This window comes from Alligator sinensis, unplaced genomic scaffold (assembly GCF_000455745.1).
Source record: "Alligator sinensis unplaced genomic scaffold, ASM45574v1 scaffold223_1, whole genome shotgun sequence".
Lineage (NCBI taxonomy): Eukaryota > Metazoa > Chordata > Crocodylia > Alligatoridae > Alligator > Alligator sinensis.
This window is the reverse complement of record NW_005841936.1, coordinates 1,141,887-1,151,661: the sequence shown is the minus strand read 5'-3', so window position 1 is coordinate 1,151,661 and position 9,775 is coordinate 1,141,887.

Genomic DNA, 9,775 nt, shown 5'->3' with positions numbered 1-9,775 from the left:
TCCCTTGTGAAAGTGAAAATTGCAGAATCCTAAACTGGGGGAATTTTGCTCAGTCTAATGGAAAATTACACCTTAAAGAATCAGGGATACAACACTATCAGTGTTATTGAAATGGGTTTAGGTTTTGCCTGTCTGCTTTTAACAAATGGCTACTCCAGTAAGGATGCAGACAGGATCTCCCACCACCCAGTGGTGAGATGATGCAACAGCTACCTACTGGGTGAGCTACTCCAGGATAGCTTGCGTATCTGTCCGTTCCCAATTCGAGTTTGATGTGAATTTGTATACAAAGCTTCTGACAATGTAAGTTGTTGCCTAAGAAAGCTCACGCCCCTCTGAACCAGTTAGTCTCTAAAGCTGTGTGTAGACAAAAGAGGGGCATGTGTGCACGACATTTTAAAGCAGGCTAAATGCTTTTGCATCGCTTTAATGGTGTCGGTGTTTGCATAGCTCGGTAGTGTATTGTGTATTAATTCCAGCTGCTGTAGGAAATTTGGCAGCATAATGCGCCTTAAATTACTTGGGGCACAGTAAACTAAAACTCCTCCGAGGAGTTTTAGTTTGCTGCCCCTACGGCCATGGCTCTGTGCAGCTCTGCAGGCAGCCTCGTAGCAGCCCGGGAAGGCAGGCTCCACCCAAGTAAAGCGGCAAGCCTGATCTTTTTTTTCCCTCTCCTCTGGGGCCTGCCTGCCTGAGCTGTGCGGGGGCCTAGTGCTTCCCTTCATGCCTGTGGTGCCCCCTGGGACTGCCCGAGCCAGGTGCCTGTGGGCAGGTGCTTGTGGGGGGGGGGCACTGCTGCTGCAGGGGGAAGCACCCCGCCCCCCGCCAAGGGATCACTGCACACACCAACAGCTTGCCCTCCCCTCCCTGCCCCCGGAGAGGCAGGTAAGTCAGGTGTGGGCACAACATGGGGTTTTAATTGTCCCTAAATTGAAGCAGTGCTTTTAAACTCCACCCCACCCCCCCGCCGCTTCAATTTAGGGGCCCCTGTTTCATTCTACACATGCCCTACGGTGTCAGCCTGCCCTACCTTACGCCTGACTAACAGCTAACTACCTCTGTACTAATGTGTATTAAACTGTCTGTGCTCTGTTACAGATATCATTAGCGCCAATAATTATGCCAAGAACATTTTCAAACTAAATAGAAAAGGCAATCAAGTGCTTTTTTATGTGGTAAAGTGGCTAAGGGTACAGATGGGGATTGACCCATGCAATAGAATTGCAAGACAGAGCTAAGCTATGTGAGGAGTTGCCTTAGGTGTAAAGTACAGGGGCTTGGATATATGGTGTAGGCTGTGTATGGTGGAAGCAGAAAGCCAGATGAAGAGGTTATGACTGTCAGAAAGAAGAGGGCAGAACCTCTTGGAAAGAAAACTCACCAGAATGGCAGGCCTGGGGGTTCTGAGTCAGGAAACGGCTTGAAGTTGTTCTCCTGAGCACAGAACTTTGTGTGCATTTTTGGTGTACATGTACGAAGATTACGGTTGGTCTCTTATTTTAATAGATCTCTGCTTACATTTGCTAACGATGCATAAGCCTATGGACTGTCTGTAAAAACACAGGCTAAAAATGCCTGTCCATAAAGTCTCTAAAATAATTCAGCCAGCCAGTAAGAAAACAAAGCAACCTGGAACTGATTGAAATTCATCTTGTAATGAGGCTGGCGTTCAACATTTTAAGCACAAATGGAGCACAACAGTGCCACCTGGTGTCTGAGTGGGAGCACACTGCAGGAAGGTCTTTTTGCTTTGTAGCTTCCCTCCCCACTTCCAAATCACTTCCCATTGCCTATTGCTGTTCCCATACCCTGCCTCTTACAGCTCTGCTCTCCTGGGCCACGTCCAGATGAGTACAGCTGTGTGGCATGTGGAACCCTGGGGAACCAAACATCCATGCTTATCTGGATATGGCCCTGGAGTGTAAAAGGAGCAGGACAGGACAGGCAGGAGGGAACTGTGGGGCAGGGAGTAGGGAGAGGTGGCAGATGGGTGTCCTAGCCAAAAAGTGGGGGTAATACTGGAGATGGGGAGCAGATGGGGTAGGGGAAGCACCCTGTAGGGTGAAGGGAGTATCAAGCTATGAGGGTGAGGAGGGGATACTTGGAGCCTGTAAACCGCCCCCCCCCCCCCTTTTTTTTTTTTTCCAAATTTTTTTTGGAGCCGGCACCACCGCGCAGCCTCAACCCCCCCCCCCCCCCCTTTTTTTTTCTTTACAAACTTTCTATGGAGACCAAAATTTTAACTCTGGTTTAGGAGCTTCACCTTCTAAATTTGAACTCAGATCTGGACCTGGCAGAAGGGTTACATTTACATTATGTAAAATATAAATTGGTAAAAACATATGTCAGTAAAAAGTATGACTGTCAGGAAAAACTTTGCAGATTCAGTGAAAAAAGATGTCTTGGGCTGGCAACCCTGCCTGCGAGGTCCTTACTTTTGGCTAATTCCTTGACCTAAAGGGACATGTCTTACACATAGGTATATGTTGTATTCCAAATATTGTGGCACTTTGGTCTAAACCCGTAACTCTATATTTCTCCCCATCTCTGAATAAAATATTATGCTTAAAATTGTTTTTAAAATTCCATTTTTTAAATATATTTCAAGCCCTAAATGGTCTTATGCTGTTATCCTTTCACTTAGCACTGTTATGGGACAGCTTTATATCTATATATCTGGTTAATGGATAAGGCGCCAGTGAATACTGTTGAGACATGTTCAGGCTGGTATGTAGAACCAGTAAAGTTTGCTGTGTGCTTCAAAAGGCTTCACTTGGCAGCTCTTTTATATTAGCTCTTAAGAAGCAATAGCTCGTGCCAGAATAGCCTCAGCCTTGAAATATTCATGTAATGTTCATTTGAAAATTGATAGTGCCACTCATCAGAGATACTCACCTTTGGTGGAAACTAGGAGAAACAATTCTGCTCAAATGCTGTTGATGTATGTGGGAGGTAAAGACTTGGCATTGACTGTCTAGCTTGAAAATGTAAATTCGGATTTCCTAATGGGCTCCAAGTTTGGCAGGCTGGATATTTTAGTGCAGTGGTTGTTAACTGGGAGTATGCATTCCCCTAGAGGTACTTGGAAAGGTCCTAGGGGATATGCATGGGCAGGCAGGCATGGAGCACCACTACCCAGCACCCCGCGCCACCATCTCCCAGAAGCAGGGCTGGGAGAGCGAGGGCAGCAGTGTCCCTCTGCGGGCCACACACATGCCACCTGGCTGGACAGACGTGGGGGGAGGGGGAGAATTCACACTTGGCAGCCACCACCGCTGCATGCTGCTTTCCCATGGCCAGTCACATGTGAGGCTCTGTGAGCTGCTGATGGTGGTGCACAATTGGCCAAGTGCAAGGCCCATCAGCAGCCCACAGAGCTGCATGTGCAACTGGCCATGGGAAAGCGGGGCGCGGGGCAGTGTCTGGCAGCGGCGACCGTGTGCAAGCCACCCCCTACCCCACATCTGGCCACCGCCGCCAGAAGGGGTACACTAACAGTTCGTTAAAATGTTGAAAACCCCTGTTTTAGTGCATTGCAAATTATCCCAATACCTGAGGAGAAAGTGAGGAAACCCACTAATGTCAAAAAGGTTTTCTTTATTGCTCTTGAGCAAAAACCTCCCCCTCTCCTTAATAACTTGCTGCATTTGGTTTGAAGTGTCAGAGCAGAGCTTAGTGGTTGAGTGCCTCGGCACAGTGGAACTTTCTAGCACAAGGCACAGTTAGATTTTGTACGAGGGAATTTCTCGGCACGGTGGAGAACCCCGGCGTGGAAAGGTTCCCGCCACTCATATGCAAATTCACACATTATTTTTGGCCGGTTCTAAATTATTCCTACGTGGCGACTAGCAATTGGCTCGCTAGCCGTATAAAAGGTTGGAGCAGTTTCCGCCCAAGTTGGAGAACTCCGCGCCCATCTCGGAGTGAACGTGGCGGACTGATCAACCACTGACGACTCCCCGTCGCCGACCGACCCCGACGTACCCCCGTGTCCTGCATGCTCGTATTAAAGATATCTCGTCTTATCAGAGCTCCTTGGTTAAACTGTAACTGAAGTTTGAAGTTAACTTTGTTCCTACGCTGTACATCTCGACAGTGTAAGTAAAGCCATCTTTGTTTGAACCAGTACGCGTTTGTGCCTAATTCTACTCCAGCAGTCGAAAGTACCCATCTGTACGTGCCGGGTTTGTGGCCACAACCCAGCCGACCCCTTCCCGGATCCCCCTCGGCCCCCACATGAAGTTCAAAGCATTCTAATTATTAGCATGAAATGGGCATTAGAAAGTGACATATCTCCCCCCGCCCCTGGTTATTTTCATGCATATCCCTAATTTGTGCTTGAGTAGTATTCATTATTCATTGCACTTGATGTCTCGGGTCTTTGATAGAGTATGTTTCAGAGGACAATAAAAGATATTGTAAAATGAAGATGGCATGACAGACCAAACTGTCACTTGGATTTATAGAAGTCCATTGTTCTTACTCTTCTTTAGTTTACTTCAATCAAATATGTTGCAGGGAGAGCTAATAAAGGATCTTGTTTCATTTTAAAGCAGTAATACTGATTTTAGCAAATCAGCACAATGATGGCTTATAATATGGCTGTCTAACTGGCTACCTAAGGGTTGCATATCGCTCATGAAGAGTTAAGTTGAGGCCCCCAGGTTCCTGCTTGGCTTTGGCTCCCCTGATCTCCGGGCTTCCTCTTCCAGCTGCCACTTCCTGCCTGTACCCCAAGGAGTGGGGAAATATGGTGAGTGAGGTAGGGAGCTGAGGGTAAGTGTGAGTTTCCATGCCAAAGGAGTGGGGGAACAGGGCCACACGTGGGAGATTGAGTAGGCACGGTACAATGGTGTGGGCCCCCCCTGTATAGAGGTGGGGTGCCATCAAGGGCACACATTGCAGCAGGAGGGGAAATCCCTCGTGCACCTGCACATTGCAATCAAGGGGGGGGCGGAAATTGTGCTTGTGCACCCATGTGGTGCAGCACGGTGCGGGTTGCCCTTGAAAATCCACTTTCACAAAACGCCTCTCTTCCATCAGTTATATGGCTTGTGTCTGTCTGCAGACCTCACTCTTATTCCAGCACCAATATTTTTTTTCTCAGAGAAAGTCAAGCATTTTGTCCACTTACAAAATTCTGCAACGTTTTGAGGCAGATGAAATTGGGCATACATTATAAAAACAAGGTGACATGAAATATAGTGGGGGCCTTAATTTTTTTCACTGAATACGTGTGTGCTGCAGGAAGTATGGCCCTTGAAATATATCTTGCTTTATGACTCCATATCTCTCACCTGTTCTCTATTAAATGGAACATTCCTTTTTCTGACAGATTGGAATTTTTTTTTTTTTTTTGCTCTGCTGGAAGATGTTATCTTTCGTTGCACTCTGAAATTTAAAACAATGCTGTCTCATTAACCATACATTTCTGCATGCATTTCATGCATCCGGACTTATATGTTAGCTTTCAGAGTTCCCGTATCGTGTTTCGCTACCACATGGCAAATGTTACTGTTGCACATCTGACACTGTTCTATATAGAAAAAATGTAGGTGTATAGTTACTCTTACATTATGGCGTTGTTTGTATATACTGATTTGTATTAAGATGCTTCTCAAAATCAGAACATGAAAAGAACGCAATTCACAATAGTCCTCAATTCTAAAATGTGATTCACCATTAAGGTCTTATTGTTGAAAAATGTATACTTCTTTCGCCATTACTTAATGCTGCTGTAGAAATGCAGACCCTTTTATGCAACAACTTAACTTTTAGAGAAGATCCTGATAATAAATAATTTGGCAAGTTACTTTACAAAACCTAATCTAAATATTTAATTGCCCTTTATTTCCAAAAACTTCTTCCCTCCCTTTTCTGAGGGGGAGGGGAAGGTTTGTAAATTAAAAGTTTCTAGCTTTGAATTGAGAGCTATCTGTAATTTATGTATATTTCTGGAGTTGGAGAAGGTTTAATCAGAGGTTTAATTTAGCAAAATGTTTAAGTAAGTATTTAACTTTTGTAACATGCCAATCCCATCACTGTTCAACAAAGCATTTAAGCACATGCTTGTTGACAAGTCCCAGGGTAAGAGGAGCATCTTATAGCATGTGGGGAAGATGATCAAAAATGTCAGTGTCTTGAAATAAGCTTAGAAATAAGTTTCATTTGCTTGGCAATGAAAGTTTTATCAATATTGATCATTAGTATCATTGGCTGTTTTGCTTAACCCACCAACGGTTGTTTTTTCTGAAGGATCAAATGCGGCAGAGAATTTCTATAGAGACCCTTTCTGTTCAAAGTCAGTTGTTCAAGATTAGCCCTAGCTGTAAGCAAAAAATTATTATTCAGCAGCTGGTTTCTCACTGTGACATGAGCGGCTGGTCTCAGTCCAGTCTACCTAACTGCCAGATTTTCACATCACAGCATCTCTGTCATCACAGTTGGCATCATTGTTTGCAATATTGGCAAGCAAATCAAGCTTGAATAGTCAGGGCAGTCCAGATTTCCTATCAGCCTTTGCAGGGTAAGTCTGAAGTGCCTTGGAAGATTTATGTGGGTAAGCAAGCATTGTCAGTGCCACTTTTTAAGGGGCAACTGGATAATTTCAGATGACGCCATTCAGAGCAGCAAATTCACTTAACATAAATAATTCCATCTAAAATGGATTTAAAGTTTCAGTTTGGTCAGAGAGCAAAGAACGAAATGAGATACTGGTGGAAAAACATTAAACCTTACGATAAATAAATGCCCTTCCCTTGATACTGATATTCTGAGCAAACAAGGTTGTACAATTTTTCAAATAGGGCCACAGACCAGGCAGAAATGGAACTGTGGGATTAAACAACTGCAGTATCTGCTGCAGGACAAAGCCTCTGAACTGGAATCAGAATTTACAATAAAGGCTGTCTTTTTAAAACAAGGGTTGGGGAGGAAAACCTGGCATTTATGGATGTAGGGAGAACCTTCCAAATGTGAAGTGTGGCTGAAATGAAGAGGTATTATTACTTGCCTGGGTTAATGGACGGCCTGAAAAGGTGCTTTGGAAAAATTTGAGGTATTCCAGAATGTCACAGTATGTCAACTTTGAAACCTAATGATGACAAGGCAAAGCTCAAAGACCTCTGGCTTTTCCATACCTCATCTGGTTCTATAGTGCAATTATGTGCGTTGAAATGCAAAGATCTGTGGCACTTTAAAATGAAATGACTGCATAAGGTTGCATTTAACATCCATTCAATCAAGCACAAGGAATAAAGTACTGATTGGACTATGAAGTATTGATTGCATTCCTATGAATTTCAAGCAAAACTTTGTTTTATGCAGATGTTGCTTTCAAAATATATCTGGAACTGTTAAGGGATGGAGAGCCATACTATTACACTGCTTTAAAAGGAGGGTGGCTTACTGCTCAGGTGTGTATATTGGATGATCTGGTGTAACTGTCTTCTCTGTCCACTACTAACCCTCAGTAAGTGAAATGAAACTGCAATAGTTTCCTCCTGAACGTTCAACAGTTTGTACTGTGGATTAGGAGCAGGTAGAAAAAACCTTTGCACCAAATTTAGCTGCACCATGGTAAGTTCCTTTCCTCCTTTTAAAGAAATGCAAAAATCTAGAGTTTCTCATTTGGTCTAATAAAAGGTATCATTTTGGAACCAAGAGTTCTAGATTTTTGCGTTTCTTTTTGTCTCAGACCAACACTGATACTACATATACCCCTTTCCTCTTTTTGAAGGAGTTTAACCGTTTTGTCTGTCCAGAGACATAAAATCTATCTTCCGCACAGTAGTGTTGTACAATACAGAATCTTAAATAACACCACCATAGTGGAGATTAGCTCCCTGTTCAAACAATTAACTGGATGAAAGAGAAAGAAAGAAAAAGCAAAAAAAGGAAAAGCAAGCTCCTTTCTCCTTGTAACATGACAAAGCTACATATCATATCCTCTCAGCAGATTCAACAGGACACTGCCTGGTACTGATCTGGGACCAGTTTCTCCAAGTTGTGACAAAAATCCCACCTCGAAGAATCCTTGGGAACATCTGGACACAGACCTGACATTTGGCCTGTCCCAGAAAATCCTGGGTGGTTGATTGCGTTAGCTCATTCTCCTTGAAAATGTAGTAGACCAATTTCATTTAGTTAGTGGGGCTGAGGCACAGAAGTAATGAGGTTTAATGTGAGGGTGGGAAGTGTGTGGGTGGGTGAAATTTAAAGGCCCTACTCCCAACACATTTAATGAAACAAGTCACTCTTATTTTGGGTGCATCACCTTCCCAAAATCCTGGCTTTGGTAATGTACACAGCAATAGGATAATGGTGGGCAGGAGCTGACTAGGGAGAAGGGACATGAAGAAAAAACCTTTTCAGGCCAAGCCAAATGTGCCAAAGCTTGATTTGCATGTTCAAATGTTTAGCCCTCCCTGGGCCTAGGAGAAGGCCAACTACCGCTTATGTGGGCAACGCTGGTGTAATGGGTATGACATCCAATGAGGCTTCAGCCACAGCTGTCATAAGTAGAATTCTTTTCTTTTTGTGTGTCTTCTAGCCACAGGGCATTTAACATAGGAACATTTTGTTAAAATGTTAGTAGCATCTTGCTTATATATAGTTAATCAATTAAATATTTCTAGTGAATAGAAAAAAACAAACAGAGAATAATTCTTGTAACCACAACCTATTTATCTAGTGTCCAGTGGTAATATGTAGCTGTTCATATCTTCGCAGTGTTGATGCACCTTGGCAGCCTATTCCCTACAGTGAATACATGTGTTTTTGTGACCTTTTACCTTTTTCATTAAGGCCCATAAAAATCTCAAAGACTTGGCTAGCAAGAAAGGAAATATCCTTGAAAGCCATTTTATTTACTACTTATGGATGTTGCCTTAAGAATATGAACAGTGCAGACTCTGAAAGATTTGGGGCCAATCCTTGCAATATCTTTGGTTTGCTGGTTGTGAAGAGGACTATGGAGAGATCACTGTAGAAAGGCAAGTCAGAGATGAAGAGCTAAGGGACATTAAATTAATTATGGCTCATGCCCTTAGTCACCTGTTAAGGAGAAAGAGATGAGTACTAAGAATGTTTTGATGTATTTAGTCATGGCAGCTTAGATGTATCGGACTCTCAACTGGCTACTTTATGCTCATGAGCACAAAGAATATAGTGAGCTCCAAAGTATTGGAGATGTGTAGACCCATACTGAAATTCATTCATCAATCAAAAGTGTGCCAATTTTACTGCATGGTGCATGGCAGAGGGGTAGGAAGCAACTGTTCAAAGGAGTCACAAATCCTATTCTTTCTCAAGAGTGAGAACCAGAGTTCCATTGATTACTTGGGTAGGCAGGCCAGACAAATAAGCACATGATGGCAGCAGCTAGTTTGTCTGATGTTAGAAATTATACCCAGCTTCCTAGCAGCTGTTTCTGATTATATACAATTTTACAGAGCTGGGATGTTAGGAGGCTTGTTTGGTTTTTACTTTTCTTTTTATCTTGCTCTGACTTTTGATGAGCTGTGTCCTTCTATAGCCTATGACCCATGACTGACACACAGTAGCTAGCAAAAAAGGACTTTCCCTATGTTCATTTTTCAGCTTGTATTAATGAAGACCTCACACAGCTTCTTTGTTGGCAGGGTTGCCAACAGAACAACAAAGATCGCTGCCAAGTTTCTAAGTGTCTTGACAGAAAATTATTTTTTACCTTTTGTTTTCTTCCTTCATTGATGCCAATAGACTCAATACTGCCCCCTCCTATGTATTGTATCAT